Here is a 20,596-nt window from a genome sequence, read left to right as displayed (position 1 = left end):
AGTAGTAGAAGCTAATTCACTTGGTTCTATTTCTCTCTATTTGTCAAAAAAAATACTCTTTGACTTCATCCTGCAACTGTAATAAGCAAAAATCCTTATATTCTATACTGCATACAAAGCTAAACAAAGAATCCCTTAGGAAGTAATTTTTTTTTTTTTTAAATTATTGTTTCTTAAAATTGATTCCTTTATTTGTTAAAAATTCGCCAAGAAAGTTGATTTTCTTCTTGATTGAATTGTTTTGAATGTAATTTAATCTTTGATTCTGTTTAGTTGGCTCTTTCCATTTCATTAGAGGAAAGATTCTTAAATTTAAAAATCTTTTCCGCGTAAAGAGTACGTTTTCCCCGAATGACATCATCCGTATGTCGCTATTTTATTGATCATTTATCTGGATTGTGGATGCAACGTGGCAAGACTTTACGTAGTCAATTGGAGAGAATGTAAATTTTATAAGTTGTATTCAGCAAGGTGAGGAGTCTTAAATTTTCTACAAATGAAGGATATTTTCTGTTATTTGATATGAACGTAAAAATTCCCAAGCCAATCAAATAATGCTCATCAAAGTCACATTTATCTTGTGTTTCTTGGTATACTTTTTCTAGTTAAGGGGGAATAATTTTGCAGTGCTTCCGGTAGAATTCCATTGGAGCTCGTCAGGGCTGGGCAATTTATTCTTTTTTTGTCATTCATAATGTAGTCTCGAATTTCCTCCATTTTTATTTCTACTGCTAAATAACTTTTACAGAGATAATACAGTTGAAGGTATCAGCCATTGCTTAGAACATTATCATTGTGTAGTATGGTATTAAGATTTGCATCATGAGCAACACAGAAACCAATCGCCATCCTTGCACGTCCGGTAGTGGTAAAAATCTACAATCCTCTACAGATTTTATCTTCATTGCGGACTTCATTCCCATCCTGATCTAGTAGTATACTTATTTCCCTCCTCCCCATTTTTCCTATCTCTAGTTTTCTTATCCTCTCAAAAATGACTTGCCCCTTTTCTATCACTCCTAGACTAGTTCTTATCAGAGTGCCTCTGTTAGAATAAAATGAGTTTCGGAAATATACACTTGGGTTCCATATTTCATTTTTTCTCTTCTGATTTTCTTCGCTTTGCTTCCTTTCTGCGCTTGTTCTTACTCCAAGATTTATTAGTTCTCTTCTGCAACAGTCTAGCCCAAATTTTAAGGCATGTGATGCGGTTATTATTTAGTTTTCTTAATTTTTTCAGAAATTTCTGGTAGGATCTTTCGAATCGTAGTATTGGTAAGGTCATCCTCGAGCAGGTTCAAAGTTAGTTTTCCTATTTTCTTTAAAGTATTGTTGGAGATTCAAATGTGGCAATAATTATATAATTGATACGATTGCATTTCAAGTATTGCCTTATTTACAGTAGTATTTGTATATTTGGTGTAATGAATATATTATCAAGTATGGAGCTCTTCACTACATTATTTCTGACTTTATAGAAAAATGTATGCACAGGACTTTCATTCAATAAGGGCTCTCTTTTTTTATATTTTTTTCCTTCTTTACAGTAGTTTTTGTTTTCTCTCTTATAGTTCCTTGTGACAGTTTTTTGATTGATGACCAATTTTTTTTAATAAAGACAAATGCATCAGGTAGTCCCAAGCGGTCTCCCGTACAAGTTCTGACATGACTCAACGTTGATTAACTTCAATTGTCGGACGAGAACAATACAGAACACCAGAGTACGTGGAGGAGAATCATTATATGCCTATGCTGATGATACTACAGCCATCATTAATGCTCGAAAAGCCCTCGTCATCGCTGCAATAATGGAAATTTTCGGACCTTGTCTTGGTTTGAAAAACTTTTGGATCTGGAAATCAATGAGGATAAGACAGAAATTGTCTCGAAATACAATGTTTTATTCAGTGGAAACTGACATCAGCGTTTTAGGAGTAATAATTGTTAACAAAGCTTTATCAATCAACAAAGAAACTATTTAAAAAAGAAATTGAATTCCACACCAAAAGTATAAACCTTCAGGCTTTCATGGATGGGGACGTGTAGACGTGTGGAATACAAATATAATGTCTAAGGTCATCCATATTATTATTAAGTAACATGTTTTGGAAAGATGGTATTCCAAAAAGTGGATGGTTACATCGGATCCTTTTTAAATCTCGAGAAAAAGACGAACATTTCTTGCAAACAAATGTATACCTAAAGGCACTTGCAGGATTGAACATTTTTGGATTTTAAAGGTTTTTGGAGGACATTTCAAAGAAGAACTGATTTTTTAAGTGTATAAAATAACAAGATTTGTGCAATATCTCAGTACCTCTCCAGGTCCAAACACAGGATCATGCTAATGATGGTTTGTTAAAGCTGTACCGAAATAAATGATAATTAAAAAAAGAAAAAAAGAGTCGCCATGAGACAACAGCATCATAATAAAATTGCCGGTACACGCAAGCTCTGATTTGATCTTATCTACTACAAAGTAGATAAGGTACCATGTCTTGCCATGGTTCAAGAGCACATTCCGCAGGGAAAAACTAACTATGTGTATACCCAAGACGGCGTCCCGGTACACACGTCCAAGAAGGTACAGCATTTCTGCATGCCTGACTTCTGACAGAATTCTGGACTTTGTCGTCAACCGACGTGAACCCCCTAGACTTCACCGTTTGGTACGTTTTGGAGTGCAAGACAAACCAGACTTCTCAGCTGAATGTCGATACTCTGAAGGCCTTAATCACAGAGGTGTGGAACAACTTGTCCTCAGACTTCATCAAGACCAGCTTTGCTTCTGGTCGTCCCCGTGTTGATTCCATTATTCAGAGTGGAGGGTGGTATAATGAATAAAAAGTGTAGGAAACTGTTCAATAACCAACAATTGCTTCAAAAGTAGACTTTAAAGTTCCTTGTATGCCCAAAATATGCACTATCCTCTTAGGAGAGGCTTTTCAGAAACTGCACATTATTTTGAGTAAAAATACACCTCAAATTTCTAGATTACAAGAAAGGACTCTATTCCTAAAACATCTTTCGGCTGAGTTTAAATATGGGTGTTGTCATTGTTCAACAATAATCTAAATCAATAAATTTTAACAATAAACTAATAATATTATCTAAAGTTATTTTACTAAAAAAACAAACTTTCATTATCTACAAGATATTCGAACCTATTATGGACTTCCATATTATAATTTTATAATTTATATTCATCCCTTCAATGTTGTCTCCCTCTGTTGGTCTCAATAACCCCAAAAAAATGTATTCAATTTTACAGCTACAATGGAGATCTTTATGAAAGATTTACCCCCTAGCTTCAGTTTCTGTTCGGTTAAATTAATCTATTCTATTATTTTTCATCCAGACACGGTTATTACGAAGATTGATATTTAGAGTCCAACTTTTAGGAAATTTCTACTTATTAAGACATAACTTCATATATAGAACCTAGTGATCTGAAATGGAATAAATATATATGTAGCCTCTAACTGAGCAGAAAGGGGTTCGAGGATATTCATTGACTAGAGTACATACTCCACAAATTTATTTTTCAGACGATATATTATCCCTTAGATTTTTGAATACTGTATTCAATCATTTTAATTTTTGTTGTATATAGAAGACGTTGCTACAAGCCAATCCGAAGTAATTAGTTTCTGGACGTTTTTTTCACGAATAAAACACTACAACATTTTAACAACATATTTTTATTTTTCTTAATTTTTGTTCAAGATTGTTTTTATGTTGATGAAGCAATTTGTGTATGTCAACTTATTACTTATTTTTGTAGACAAAAAAACAATCAAATATATTTTTAAAAGTGATATAACAGAAGCATTTTATATACAAGGGTTACCGGGAGCGAAATACAAAAGTATTTATATTACATTTGTTTGTTAATTAAAATGCCTAATCAATTTTTTTACCATTAGTTAATATAATAATTTAAGCAGAGTAAAATAACGTAAAGACAGCTGAATTTTATAGACATTTTATTGTAAAAATTCTTGTATAAAAAGTAATATATAGTTTATAAAATTACATTGTGTATTCGAATTCACAAGAAAAAATAATATTCATAGCAATGGTATTTAGATGTATTAGAAATGATTAATCACAAACTTGGGCATAAATAAGTTAATAGTATTTGTTTGAAAAAAGATACTTAACAAATTAACTTTTCTACCACGTATAACACGCCGAGTGTTGCCTTTTTTCCTACATATTACATTCTTTTATGTTTCTTGGACAAAACCACTACAAAATATTATTTTAATGAGTTCAAAATTTAATCTTGTAATCCTGTAAGCTAAAATTATTTTATTTCAAAAATATCAAATAACTTGAAATTGGTATTTTTGATTTCTTTGAGGGTCATGAGCCAGAGTTTCCAAAAACTTTAAATTATAATTAAAAAAAAAATAATATTCATACTCTTGAGACCCAAAATCTCGGGAAAAGTTTTTCGAAAAGATGTAACGCGAAATATTGAATGTGATTTGATACATTATTTGATACCTTTCATTATTGAAATGATTCTTGACTCGGACTTGTGAATAAGTTATTTTTTAAATTAAATAATTAATTTTGAAATTAATTGCCTTAATTTGATTTCCCACTCCCCCATGATAAATCTTCGAGTCTGACTAGAACAGTCGTTTCCTTTCTGAAAGTGTTTAAACTTTTCTTCAAATCATTTGTGCTTGCAAAAAGTACATAGATGTTATCTTTTATATATTTTGGTAAAGAAAGGAAGAAAAAATATACAAATAAAACTTTCCCTAAACTTTGTAAAAATATGACTACTATATATGATTGTCATGCGTCTAAGGAGAAGAAGAAGTGAATTTTTGGCTATAGAGATTATGCCAAGGAACAAATACTACTTTCATTACAAGACGATGATAAAAATAGTAAAATCTGCAGAAGGCCACATATAAATCTTCTTTTTATTGTTTCCCACAGTGCATGGAAAAAATAAGTGCACTAGATATATAAATATGTATAAGACTAACACCATAAATGTTGCATTCAACAGTCCTTAAGTTATTAATAACCATTGTGTGGTTAGATTAAGGAGATATACTTTTGCACATTACTTGCGTTAGTATATGCTAGGAGGAGGGTTGTTCATATGATAGACTACCAAAATATACATTTGCATTCACAAGTTGAAGCTCCCTCTAGTGATACATAGAAGAATATTATAGATAGGATAAGCCTCTACTATAGAAAGCTTTCACTGATGTCAAAAATGAATAAACATTATAATTGAACCTCTGGAGTTTATAAGGTACCGGGTGGTCCATTGAAATCGGAACACTTACTAGTTCAATGATTAAGGAAGGTTGAGTGATTAAAATTAATTCATGTTTCGATATATTAAAGCATAAACAATTAGTTAGAAAAACAAAAAACTAAAAAAAAAACTTAAGCTCTCTAGCTTACGTACAAATCGAGAAAATCAAATCCATAAGGGCCCATACAAGAGATCTCGGAGTTTCACATGAGACTGCCCAGAGAGTTATCAAAAAGTAGGGGGAACCTTGTGAGGCTGGACAGGTCACTTTTGACACCAGTAATGAAAGAAACACATGTAATCCGTTGCAAGACTCTTTTCAACTCTTTTTTCATAATTTTGACCCTCCACAGCCCTGATGGCAAACCTGTCAACTACAACTGTTGGGTGCATGTCGAGCGGAAGGCCTATAGTGTCTATCACTTAATTTTTTTCTTCTCTCTCCCTATTGATCTTCTCTCCTCTCGCTAGTTCCCCCAAAACCATACAAGAGTTCGTGGTTCGATGGCTTCTTACCTAATTTGGACTCCAAACTATGGGTAATTTCTTTTATTATATACTGCAGGGCTCTAAAATCCATGAAATTATATTTTATTGTCCTTTTTTTATTACATTCCTCGCATATTGCTCGGTGGTCCTTAAAACCCTTCTATAAAAAAGACCCAAGACGAGGTAGGTTTTTAAAGTACATCTGTTTTGGTGTAAAGATAGGGTCCTAACCACGCTTGATAAGTCTTGTACTCTTTTTGTATCTCTCGCAGCCTCTTTAAGTTTGTCTGTGTGGTCTCCCCAAGTGATGTTGTCCCTAATAGTCGATGTGGCCACTTTGAATGGGTCCTTGTCTTTTTTATTTTTGGACTGAATGAGTATTGCTGGAGATAAATCTTCCTCATTACCAAAGGAGGAGGAATCACTCTTGCATTTAAAACATCTTCTTCCACTGTCACTAACCCCAAATTATTCTTCACTTTTTCAGGTAAATATATGGTAATCAGCTCATTTCCTTCGATTGGGGCCTCTAAGCTAATAGTTAGCCAGTATGCTCTTTGTGATTTAATCGGAATGATATTCCTTTCTCTCACCACTGTAAGCTATTTAATCAAAGGAGATGCCACTGTAATTTTAAGTCAAACATTCTCCAGCCTCTGCGTTTCTTGGGATATTATATTATAAAGATGCTATTTGAAAATATGTATATCTCTCTGTCTTATTAAAAGTTGCTCACCGACCCACTTATTGAGTACAATTTGAGGATCCTTGTTCTAAATATGTACGCAATCATTATCTATATATGTATGACCTAATAGGATCTCAAAAACTTATATTTATAGACTTGTCCAGAAAAAGTGGTTTAAGCACCATTTATATTTATGGATCTTTTTGATGTTAATAATGGCTCAACCTCGACCTTATTTTGATGATTGAAAATATAATATTATCATTTTTATTTGTACTCATTTATTTTTTGTGTGCATACAGATGACAATCATACAGTTTATTTATGATTGTAATATATGAATACATCAAACATTTTACGCCTCTTAATACCTTAATTTAGAATAGTATTAATCATTTTAATCATCAACTATTAGTTGATGCCATCTGATTAACTTTGAGTTATTCAATTTTTTTATTTATTTTTACATATATTTTGGAATAACGAATTTGTGGTCATTTGAACTTTCAAATTGATTTTTTTTTTTTCAAAAAATTTAATTTAGCTGACAACAAACACAGTGAGGAAACACCGTGTAATAACACTACACTGTATCTACCATACGACATCTATAGAATCCATGGAAAATACAATTTTTGCTTTATCGACAGTACAATTTCTTTAAATTCTTCATATCATGTTTCGGTTTGTAACTTGTACAATTTGCTTATAAAGGGACGAACAGAAGCACAGCTGTTTGAGGATGTCCGAGGACAAGTTGTTCCATTCCTCCGTGATCACAGACTTCAGGATATCGACATTTGGGTGTGAAGTGAGGGTGGGTTCATGTGTGGCGAGGACGAAGTCCAGAAGTATGCCGGATAGAATGCAGCCATATTCTCCCTGCAAAAATGCTTCACCTTCTTGGATGTGTGTGCTGGGTGCAGCGTCTTGAGGAAACACATAGTTGTCCCTGGTGAACGCGCTCTTCAGCCATGGCAGGACATGGTACCTGAAGACCTTGTAGTTGACGTCCTTGTTTAATGTCTCGTTGGCCTAGAAAGAAGTAGGGAGGCATCTTGCTGGATGTTAAGATCTTCTTGACGGAAATCAACATGTGCGGGAAGTCGATCCCACACCCTCTGCCATTTTCCTTGTTGTTTGGACATTTTTGATCGCACAAAAACAAAACAAACATCAAAATGTAGCTTTTTGTCGGTTCTTTTGATTGACGTTCAGTAAAAAATTGTCAGACTGTTATAACTTAGGCTCGACGGCCTTGAAGAGGATTCTAATTTTTTATTCATCACCCTGTAGTTACCCTGAAGACACTTGATTATGTATGATGCTGGGAAAGGAGATTTTTTGGGATGTTCTCTGGGACAAAATATAATGAAAATTGAGGCTAAATTTACAAAGATGGGAAAAATGATTTTGATGTAACAAAGACAACAATAAATTAAATAATGAGATAACTTTACTAAAAGTTTAAAGTAGTTAATTTTTCTTGGGATTATTCGAAATGCCAATGGGTAGAGGATTTATCATTGTTGAGAATAATAAGTATGAAATATATTTTAAACCTTAGATCGAGTTAGTTGTTAGGTTTGAAAATTATAATATGCAAAATTCCTAGAAATAAATTGTCAAAAATAACATATTCTATAATCAAATAAAGGTTATCTTGTTTGATATTTTTTTTGTTAATTCATTTTCCTTAAATGTATCAATTAATAATTGATTGCATCTAGACTGTTTATTAAATAAAGAAGACATTATTAAACTTCAGTTGAGAAAAGAAGAAGAAAAATAATAATGCTTTTCCCTTTTTAGTTTTTTTTTCTTATTATCATCCTTCTATAATTATATACCTACATTTATAATTATTTTTCAATTAATAACCACTTTACACATATAAATAAATAGACCATTCTTCAATTTTTAAATACCAACTTCTTTTTTTTGCTTTTTGTTTCTTTGATTTTGAATAAAATATCTTGATTAATACCTCTTGCTCTTTGTTTTAAAGTCAGTAATTTCGATACTGTGTATGTGTTAATGTAATTTCTAACATGATCCAAAAATAATGCTGATGGTACGAGTTCTTCAGTTAGGTACCACGAATGTGCCAAGAATGCCTAGATTGGTGTGTTTGTACAATTTTTATAGATCTTCACATAACTAATCAAGTTATTGACTGGTATAAGATCATTCATAGGTGCAGCTGACTGAAGGGGAGCTTTAAATCAACAAAACAGGTAATCAAAAAAAAAAAGGTTACAAAGCAATTTAGTTTCTTTTGCTGTCCAGTAAGGTGTCCGAAAAAAACAAAACGGTTTGTGAAAAACATGAAACCTTTGTTGTTTTATTACGAAGTTTAACAACATATAACTGGCTTGACAAAAATCATACAGACGTTTAAAAAATTCAGCCAGCATTGGAGGCTGAAAGATTTACTCGATTTTGAAGGAAAAAATGGTTACAAATTTTATGGTTTCACGACATGAAAACTTTATATTTCAGTGAATATGACTAATTCAATGCGTTTTATTATTTTGATTGAGCAATATTTTCATTTTGATATAACTGAAAATCTATAGTTTACTTTATAGTGTTTTAAACTAGTTTTACTATTATATTTTAGGATAATTTTTGTTTAGTGTAGGCCTTTTTCTAAATAAATATACAGATTTGAGTTATTTATATGAAGTTTAAGGTACATTATGGATAAAGTGCAGCCTGCTACTACAAGCTCTATAGAAATTTTCTATTTAGATAGTCTATTGCTGTGATTTAATCATCAACATTAGCAATAGATGGTCAAGTTTTGAATTTTTTCACTATATAAAACATGTTTCATTATACTATACGCAAATACCAGGCAAGAGAAGTTTAGATATGAAGGAAGCGAGAGTCGTTATCGATGAAGTCCAAATGCTTTGGAAAAATTGGAACTTACCAACGTCATCATTCAAAAAAATAAACAATATCAAATGGTAGACTTTAAATAAACGCAAAGAAAAACAACGTCTTGATAATGCAAAAAATAATGAACTTTCAAGTGAAGAATGCCCCTTAATTTAAACAAAAAGTTCCATTCAAAAGAATTTAGAATTTTTTCCCAGAAAGAAAAAGCTCTCTGATGAACTTGGTTAAAAAAATCAGCAGTTGACCTTTTCAAAAAGGTTATCACATATCCAGAAATAGACAAAGTCATTGACTGAGGAAAAATTTCGAATATAATGGCAGCTCTGTCAATTGCAGCAACAATTAAAGCTGGTGGATGAGAAATTAAGGATTTTGTTCTTTCAAAATCATCAACAGCCAGAGCACATGAGGAAATAGGCACAAATATACACAAAGAAGTAAAATACTCTTTCCGACAAGTAACATTCAAGTCTCCATGGGGAATAACAATTAATTTGAATTCAAGAAGGACATTAAATATAGAGAGATTGGTAGTAGCTGAAAATGGAGCCACTTTTAATGGAAAAAATATTATTATATATATTGAAAGAGAAACTGGTAAATTAAAGGCTCATGCTACATGTAAACGAGTGGATTATGAAATAAAATGTATGCGCTATGTTTTTGCTAGAACAATATCAAATACTTGATTTCATAAAAGTGCATGTTTTCTTATTAAAAGAGCTCTAGAAAACCTCGTTATCATTTAGCATTTGGGCATCATATTGGAGAATTAATAATTAAACCTACATTGGTAATTGTACAAGTCTAGAATATCCGGTGTTTGTGGAGGTTTAAAAAAAAATGGGTGAAATTAATATAGAATCAGTGAAAACTTTGGATTCCGTTTGCAGCATCATGAGGGATCAAACCAAGAAGTTATTGAATTTATGACTTAATAAAAACTTATTTCCCCAAGATGATTATTTGGAGTATGCAATGTTAAAAATGGTTTTGCTAGGAAATCCATAAGACTTCTAGAGACAATTATAGGGTATTGAAACATGTTTAATATTTATATGTGTTGCTAAGTTTTGAATACTTACGCCCTACGCTGTAAAATTTGACGCATGTACTAGTAATTTGTCGGTATATGTATTCAACTGACGTTATTGTAGTTATATAGAAACGACCATCTGATTCTGACGACGATTTTTTTTTTTTTTTTTTTTTTTGGACTGCAACACTCATTAATAACATTAAGAATAGTTAATAAGAAAAAAGAAGCAAGGTTTTCCTTTTTTTATTTTCTATACTGAAATTTAATAACGTCTATTATATTAAATAAACGGTCTAGCAGCAATCACTTATTACTCTCTACAATCAAGGAAGTAACTGTCACAAAAAAAATTATAAAGCATCATAATTTTTTTTATTTGTAAAAATATTTTATTAAAAAACATGATTTTAAAATAACGCAAAAAAAAAAAGTTTTGATTCATACATGTTCAGAAATTGCAATTTTGCTTTACGTAAAGATTAACCAAATTTGTAAATTATTGAATTTGTGTTTTTCTTACAAAATCTGCATTAACAAAATTAGGTTCCACTGATTTTAACAATGATTTATAATTTCAGGGGCAACTGCATCATCCTAATGTAAATGTGTACAAGCTTAAAATATGAGTATGTGGTAACCAGCCTTTCATAACCAAAACCTGAGGCTTTCAAAGGTACTGTCAGTACTAGAACGCCATTAAATATGACTACAACGACAGTGGTGCCATCTTTCCGCGTTCACCTGGAAGCCATCCTTGGCACTAAGGGTGGCTAAATTAATGATGTAAAGAGCTCAGAAACACATCTATTTAAACAATTAATGGTGTTGAAATTCTACAGTTAATTAATAAACAATATCTTGTTGAAGTTTAATATTGAAAGGGTTCAGATTTTAATGGACACCTCGGTAAAGGTCCTTAATATAACCTTAAAATCCCGGTTATAGGTTCCTAAAATATTTTTCAAATTATAAAGCGGCTCTTGCAATGCATCATTTTGCTTCTACTAAAAGTACTTCAATTTTGTATATAAATTATTTTGAGGAGTGTCAAGATTTATTCTTCCTTTAAAAATATGAGAAGAAATGAAATCATGCTACTCATTATCTCTTATTAATATAGAATATCAAATGACTCAAATATAAATATGTTAAAAGAATCACATGAATGAATGATCCCTTGCACCAGTAATTCCCAAAGGAACCCTGTAATTTTTTCTAATGGCATTTTGGGATTTAAGAAAAATATGTAATATGTTTGTTTTCTGCTGGAATAATGAGGTAATTATAATCTTGACTCATATTATGCTTGTTTGTCCATCCATTAGTTTTTCTCAGTATGAATAATCCATCATGTCTAATGATAATTACAACTGATAGGTGATTAGAAATTTTCTACTTGCATCTTTTTTTTTGTCTTATTATTCTCATATGGTTACTTATTTTGTTTCTGGTTCGAATTAATTACTTATTGATATTTTTTTGATGTAGGCATTGAAATGTTGGGCATGATTCCATCATTTTTTCAACATTAAACAAACATTTAATGTGTTTTATAGTAATATACATTACATATTTTGATTACAAAATTCCGAAGGAACATCAATTTTAACTAAAAATAACAAAATTGAGCTAAAAATTTGATTTATTTTAATATTAATGCGAATAATCCTGGAGGCCATGTTTCTTAAGGCGAAATTGTATATGGAAAAATATCCAGAGGTAAAAAAAACCTAGTGACATTCCCTACATCAGGGCTATTATGTCTCACGCATTGGCGTAATTTTCCTCGCTATATTTTTTTAATGTTTACATGTAATAAATTGACATTAAATCTTATGTTCTCACTAAATTATAAATTACTAATCAAGAAACAACTGCGGATAAAAAATATTTCCTCCAATATTTTTTAAAACAGTAATATTTTCAGTCGCAAGCATTATTCCTCGAGTTTTTGACTATTTTGAATATGAAGCATCTATAAATTTGCTTTCATGGACTTTTATCTTAATTATTATTAATTATTTTTGTAAAAATCATAACAAACGATTCAATTTTTTTCTTCAGAATATTATTGTTATTTATATTCATGCAACCAACTTATTATCTTTAAATGTTCAAAACTAAATTAAACAAAAATTATGATGAAGTAAAAAATATATTAGCTTCTATTTTTTGTTGGTTATATACATTTTTTATTAATTTTAATTAATATAAAGTAACGAAGAATTCCTTTTTTAAGTGCATATATGTTTACTTTTTTTTTTCATCTATATACTTCTTTCATGTCGAAATATGGTTCTAAATCGTAGTTATACTCTAAAACTTGATTTTTTTAAAAAAGGATTTAAAGACCAAATCGATATTTGTTAAAAATCTTAATGGCCGAATTCGTGTTTCTTGGCTTAAATAACAATAATTTTTTTGTACTTTAACCTGCCAGCGCTCCAAGACCTTCATTTTGTTGCATAGTATAATCATTCTGTAGTTTAATATCTTTGTTGACATTCAATTTTAATCCCTATAAGGCAGGGTATAGGACATATTTAGACTCCTAAAAAATAATTTCCGAGCTTCTAATATTTTAAAGTATGAGAAAAAATGTGGAACATATCAAAATTCAAAAAAGAATATTTTTGAATATGTCCAATGTAACATTCTTAAAGTAATATTTTGAATATCCTTCATTTTGCTTAAAATGAATTTTTATTGCTTGTAAAAAGGACAGGAGTTTGAATTATCTCCTTTAAATAAAGAAACGCAGGTAAACCACTTAAAAAGAACAAATAAATAATATTTTATCTTAAGACTCCCTGCATGATTTCCTATGTATAATTCGATCAATACATATGAATATACTACTTCAAATTGAATTGATTTTCAATTATTCATCTATTAAAATAATGATGATTTAATTACATATGTACCTTTGTAATTTTTCGACAACTTAAGAAAGTAACCCCTTATCGCAATTTATATTAAACGGTTGAACTAATGAACAAATATCCAACTAAATGAAATGTACATACATATGTTATTTGTCAAATTCATATCAATGTCTTAAATTTACAGCTATATTATCCTTAAATATCGATATATATCAAAATTTATTATTGCCCATTCAACATTACTGTTCATTAATTTGTTATTAAATCACTTATTTAGAGTATACAAAGATATATTTTAGAATATACGAGTACTGTATCATTATATAATAATTTAAAAATATGAGCAATTGATTAAATATTAGGTATAGTAAAAAGAAACATAATATTTTTGAGTGAAATAAAAGACTTATGATTACTCAATTTGGGTCAAATTCGTGGCCTTTTAAAAAAATAATATTATTATAATATTCATAAAAATCGTTGTCCCTACTGGTAAAAAACCATTCCATTTTCACAAACTATAATTAAATCTATTTTTTTCAACTGCAAATCATTCAACAAAGATCCTAAATGGTGGCAGTCCCTTGGCACTATGTTAATTTATTCATGTCATAATAGTAATAGTTGTCTTTTTCTTTAAAATAAATGTTTAATTTCATGCTATTTTTCATTCTTAACCCCTCTAATTAATATATATTAATATGTATTTCTATCCTTCATCATATTTATCAAAATGAAATATTATACTATTTCATAGTACATGATTATAAGGTTTCCTCAATTACTTCCATACAAATATAATTATACCATTTCGAGTTTTGATTGTATTATTTTGCTATTTATCCAGATAATTTAGCTGATTTCCTATGAGCCATTAATTCGAATGTATCACTGTAATCCGAACACCAAGTGATGTATCTGTTTCAGGTATAAATGGATGAAGCTATTCGGTACGGGAATGTGTTTTCCTCAAAAAATTCCGATCAGTTTATTATATGGTCAAATATCACATTTCATTGTTATCAAATGATTGGATACACCCCAAACAACTGAGTCGATTTCGGGATTTAGTTTTCTTATGAGCTGAGAAGGTTCTGATTCGTAACTTCTCTTTTAATGGTCCTTTCAACTCCGTTTGTTGGCCATTTGCCACTACTATTGGGAAAAAAATAACATACAGCAGCAATATGAAAATCTATTTCGTGATATACCAGGCTTAAGAATGTTTTAATGTTTTCGTATTAATTTATACAGACGTGAAGAAATAATGCATAATTTTTACAAATCCGAATGTGGTCTTGATATATATAATTAGGTAGCACTGGAACAAAAATATCATGGCAGTTGTCTGGAAAATCACTGTAAATTTGTCAAAGGAACAATTCCTTCTTTATTAATTTTTTTATTATTATATGACTTTTTTCCCGGTCACACCTGTGAGAAATTCCTATGAAACTCCTGATCAGCATCATGTATTACAAAGGGGTACTTTTCATAAAAGCCCCCAATGATAACTAACTCATTTTTGATAATTGGCTAGCTTTACTATTTCTTCTTAAAATGTTTAACAATTTTTTTGAATTGGAAGTACTGTACTAGAAAGCTTTGAACTAATGGTCAATATCCTCAGCTGAAATTATACTTTATCAACACTATATTCCCCTAAGGGGTCAAACTATTTATCTTAGAGCAAGTTAATTGCTTTACAATTTTCACATGTAGGAAAGAAACAACAGGGTAATGCAGGATTATAAATTTGAGCTGCAATTAAGTGATGGTAGGAGTGGTATTCCAATATCTTCGGGATTCATGATCCCATGATTATAAGTTTTGGTGAGGTCAAATTTTCTTATTTTCAGGCATCTCAAAGCAAAGAAAAATATTATCAGAGGCCCGGTTGACACATTACCCCTAAGCTGTGTGATGCTTTTTCGAGCCCTACATACTAGTATGAAGTCCTTCAAGTCTACTGCCCTTTGGAAGAGGAAGCTGAAGTTAGGTAGATCTAACTTAGCATACTCATCTGGTTTCCTCTGTTTTAATAATCTTTAAGAGTAAGATTTATGCACCTTGATCCATCGTGGTCTACATTAAAATTGTACACTTTATTATTCCTTTACACGGTCATCTTGTATGACATATATATATATATATAATATAGGTACACATAGTAACAATATCATATCTACAAGTATGAACCACATCAATATATAACATCCGTCTAAGTTGAAATATAATTGCTCATTAGGGCCCAGAAGGGGAAGAGTACAGAACTGAAAATACCTGCCCATGATGATCCCATGTCTTGTCAATACAGTCTTCATCGTTTTTAAAAATAAGTGACATTTACCGGGACTGATAAAGCTACATGCAAGTTTAAATTTCTTTCACTGATGATGGAGATTCCCGTTCTTCATTATTTGTTATTTGTTAAATTTTTTTCTGTTGCCAGGATTTATTAAGAAAGCAAATTGTCTCAACAGAAACTCTGAGGCTTCTCCAAGATATTTTTCCTTATATTTTTTCATGTGTACGAGTATGTTTGTGATATGTGCACAATATTGTTAGAAGTCTTTTCTTTTAGATAAATTTTGAAATTAATGGTGCAAATAGTTATAAAACATTTTACATAAATCTGTAACATCATTTCTCAACTGAGATAAAACTTTACAATAACCAATAAAAAATAATCGAGCCTCATTTAAAGCAAAACAAATCATTTTGCTAAATGACACGGAATCAATAGAAAATACAAATAAAGTTTGATATTTTTCCATATCAAAATACAAAATTATCTTAATATAAAAAGAAATGGATTGCATCAAGGAAAATGTCTTGCCAATTTGTCAAAATGCACCGCTTATTTTCATTTAAAAAAATCTCATACATTATGTAACATAAATATAAATGATTGTATGTACATATCTAGGATTTATGGTGAAGTATTTGAACCGTTAAACAAATAAAAATGTAGGAAATTGGCAAGAAATTAAAGTAAAAAATATTTTCATATTGAATTAATTATATATAACTTAAATTAAAATTTATGCTTTTTATAAGTAACATATGCTTCTATATATATCTGTGGTATATTATAAGAAAAATCAAGTTCACACTATTTCCAAAGCAACAGTCATACTGAAGCAGATGTTAGATTAATGAAAGATCTCGTAGGAAAAACCTGGAGAAATGGAAATGTGGGCAAAGTAGAATTTAATTCAACAATACAACATTGCATTAATATTTCTGTAGAGTGGAGGAATATGCCAAATTGGGGTGCTCTATCACCTGCAGAGTGGTTATTTTGGAAGGAAACTCCGAACTCTGAACAACTTAAATTTCAAGATCGAGGAATATCTGAATATATAATTAAGATCGCAGAGAGAAAACGAAAGCTACTTGGAGATAAGAGCACTATGAGTGCTCAGGATTTACCAATACTTGAAGTTAAACAACATGACGGAGTTCGAAATCTTATTTATGGAGAATGTGATTCTATTGGGTTTATCGATTCTATTCGAGAAAACCAACAGTTATATATTGTCAAGGTCAAGTGAATGGATATATTTGATAAATCTGAGGTTACACAAGCCCAAATCTGATCGAATCTAAAGGGGAGTTGTTTTATGTTTCATAATCATGAATGGAACTACATAGCAATATATCAATTGCTCTTTATTTTTTTTTTTAATGATTGGAGTCGCTTATTTAACTTCAATTGTTTGTATTTTGAAATCCTCAGTTTTTTTATGCTTTAAATTTTTCTTCTTTCTAAATTGTGATCCAAAATATCCTTTTTTATTGCATGTTAAACATTCTTTCTTTTTTTTTTTTTGCTGGGCAATCATTTTAGCTATGTCTCTGACCTTCACATTTTTGCACTGACGTTGAAATATATTTTTTTACATTATTCACATTTGCCGTGTTGATAATGCTTGAGTGTTCAATAACCTTGTTTGATATCAGCACTTCCCCATGATAAACCCCTTATACGAATATCTTGAAGAGTAGGTTATTTCAATTTAATTTTCAAATTTCCTCCTACAGCCATGATACCAAACGCATCGACTCCACCTTTTGGCTGCATGTCGAGGGAAAGGCTTGCCGTGTCCTTCATCCAAACACTGAGGCCCCTAAGCCACTGACAGGCATCATTGGGGCGCTACATCTGCAGTAGGTCCCAGGTCTTCCACTGCTGTCTGGAAGGCAGTATTGCCGCTACGCGCGGCTACATTTAATGAATAAAAGAGCTCAGACACAGATCTATTTATCGTATTATTTTTGTTGAAATTCTATAGTTTTAATTAATTATATTTTGTAGAAGTTTCAAATTTTAATGGACCACTCGGCAGTGAAGGCTATACTATCTTGAATTTCTCCTCAATTATTTATTTTGATAAATTAAAACAACTGAAGGAAATCACAATAATTGATTATTCAAATGATACAAATTATAGAAAAAGCAACTAAAAACTGTTTGCATTATTATAGTAATTTTCCTCCTTCAAAAAGTTGCTTCTAAGTCTCAAAATCAATTTATATCAAAAGTCTGATTTTTTTCACAATAATCGACATTTAAATATACAATAGTAATGTAAAATATATTTATATAGCTTTTGTGATATTTAAGACGAATGACTTGTTGCAATTGTCCTCGTTCTACCCTACATAATATACTCGAAGACGTTGTTGACATATGGTAGTTAAGTCTTGATCCCTTTGTTTCTAAATAGATACATCACTATGGATTTATCTCTCATGAGATTCAATTTTTTACTTCCATACTTGTTTTATTTTATACATATTATAAATGTATCTACTAGGAGATGGGTCCATATAATACTTGCATCCATTAATACTGGATAGTAAGTTCCTAGGCTTTCTAAATTTATTTTTAAGCAGGAGTGATTAACTGTATGTACAACCCCAAATCCTCTACTAAGTTGATATTGCTATTACTTTTTGCATCATAATAGTTTAAACCCTTTGAAAGGATGTCAAGTCTCATTCTTCCAATAAATAAAGATTAATGACTTTTTTGCTAAGTTTTTTATAAAAATACGTGTATTTAGGTATGTTTGATTAAGGAATTATCGACACATGGAATGATCAAGCATGCAGTTTAGCTTAAATATCTGTATTTTCCTTCTATAAGGAATGAAGGAATGACGTTAAAAATGAGATTGATTCTTTTTTTTTCTGTTTGAAAAACAATCACTCCTCATGTGGGAATATAAATTCTGTGTGATTATTCCAAATAATATCTAAAATTCCATGGTTTTATATATGAAAATACTATTCATATTATTACTCAATTATTAAAATTGAATTTTTATTTTAATATTGTGTATAATTTTCCTTAAGTTTAAAAGATATACCACATGCTCCAGTTAGTTGTTGCTTCCTGAGTTTCAATATATTTGTTATAGAAATATTGGTATTTTAAGAAACTAATACTTCTTCAATTATTATGGATTGGGATTTTTTTTTTTAAGAAGACGACTCAACATCATCCCTTTGAGAAAGTAGAAACGCCTCTACTATTTTATGTTTACTTGCTTTTAGTATATCAAAGTGTTTTTGTTTGATTTTTAATAATTTCAATATCCAAACGTAAATTTGGAATAAAATGATATATACAAAATTGTTCTTCAATTCACAAAATTCCAATTCTGTTGATTTGCAATGCAGCATTAAAGTCATTGATTATAATCGGTAGGTAGTTCATAATATTATTCATATCTGCTAAGTTCAAAAAATTTTACTTATATACGTCAATTCTTTTATTGTTTCTTGTAACACTTTTTTCTCAAAGAAACATAAAAGAGGGCCCAAAATAAATGGGTAGTTAGCCAATTCTTCCCCGCTATGTTTATTCAATCAACGTTCAGAAAAATGACAAGAATAAATGAAGCAAAAACATGGACTGATAATTACAAAGTAAAGTAAATTTATTATACAAATTATGAGGCAACGTCATCTAAATATACATTTTAAAATCAAATTAATAGCTTTGTTAATAGATATTTATTACAAATTAAATTTTTCATAGACGATATTTATTTATCAAGATAAATTATACTTCCCTTGTAATTAGGAAGAGATGTCTCTGAAGACAAAGGAATGTGACTGCATGGGGAAGGAGTAAATATACCAGGATTTAATATTGATCTCTTAAGTATATTTTAGCTTAAAAACAGGAAAAGTCTTGAGAACGTCTGGCATCGAGGATTTTATAGATAACGAGTTTAAAATATTACTGTCGTATTCAGTTTTATGATTTATTGTTTATTTTTTCAGTATTATGTATTGTTATCTGATATTGATTATATGCAAGTTAGAATTCTTTCCACTCCTAGCAATTGCATAGCGTGACAGTCGCTCATTCCTTTTGTTTCCATTATCATTCCTGCTGCAGCGCCATCTGTAGTCCGTACCTTGGAAGAGGAGAGTTTGGTCAGTCATCATGCGCGCCATCTAAAGAGTAAATATGAACCAATAAACGTAAAACCTTGAGCTATATAAATGAATAAATATTTATGTAATGGAATAATTTCAACTATGTATTGATTTACAAAATACTGATTTTAGTTGTGGTAATAATAATTTAAAAAAAAATAGTAATACATACAATAAGAAAAAACAATATTGGTGTCTTGAATAATGGAGAAAATATTGAAGGTGCAAGGAATACTGTAAGAAAAATGACTATTCCATCAAAAACAACAAAGACTCTGCCCTGCCAAAGGCAAGAAAAGATTACTTATGAATTATTCAATAAAAAAAGTCAGTATGGATCTTATTTTACATTATGAAAAGTTGCTGAAATTAATTTCTCTTAACGTAGGTTTGCCAAAACGAATGCACTACAGTAGTGTTAACGAGATTTTTTTAATAAAATGGAAACACACATTTTCTGATGTTTGTTAACAATAACCACGGACTTCTAAATTTATGGAATAATCACTTTTTTTTCACGCTGCGGTGTAATATTTTTTTTTAATATCAAGAGAGGAAAATGTTTCTTTATCAACAAAACAAAACAAAAGAAACTATATAGCATATAATTTGTAGGCAGTGGGACCTTTAATATATGAAACACTAAAATACAAACTAATTAATTTGTGATGTTATTTGAAAAAAAAAATCATTTTGAAAAATATAGTTAACTTTTAATTACTTTATTCCTTTTTGTTGATGTCATCTGACATTTTTTTAGTTTCATTTTTCAATTCAGTTGTCTTTTTATAAACAAATAAAGAAATTTATATTTCCTATTGAAAAAACAAACTGTT

The sequence above is a fragment of the Lepeophtheirus salmonis genome, chromosome 13, assembly GCF_016086655.4.
Source record: "Lepeophtheirus salmonis chromosome 13, UVic_Lsal_1.4, whole genome shotgun sequence".
In the NCBI taxonomy this organism is placed as follows: Eukaryota; Metazoa; Arthropoda; class Copepoda; order Siphonostomatoida; family Caligidae; genus Lepeophtheirus; species Lepeophtheirus salmonis.
The sequence above is the reverse complement of the archived record's forward strand: the minus strand, read 5'-3'. Positions refer to the sequence as shown.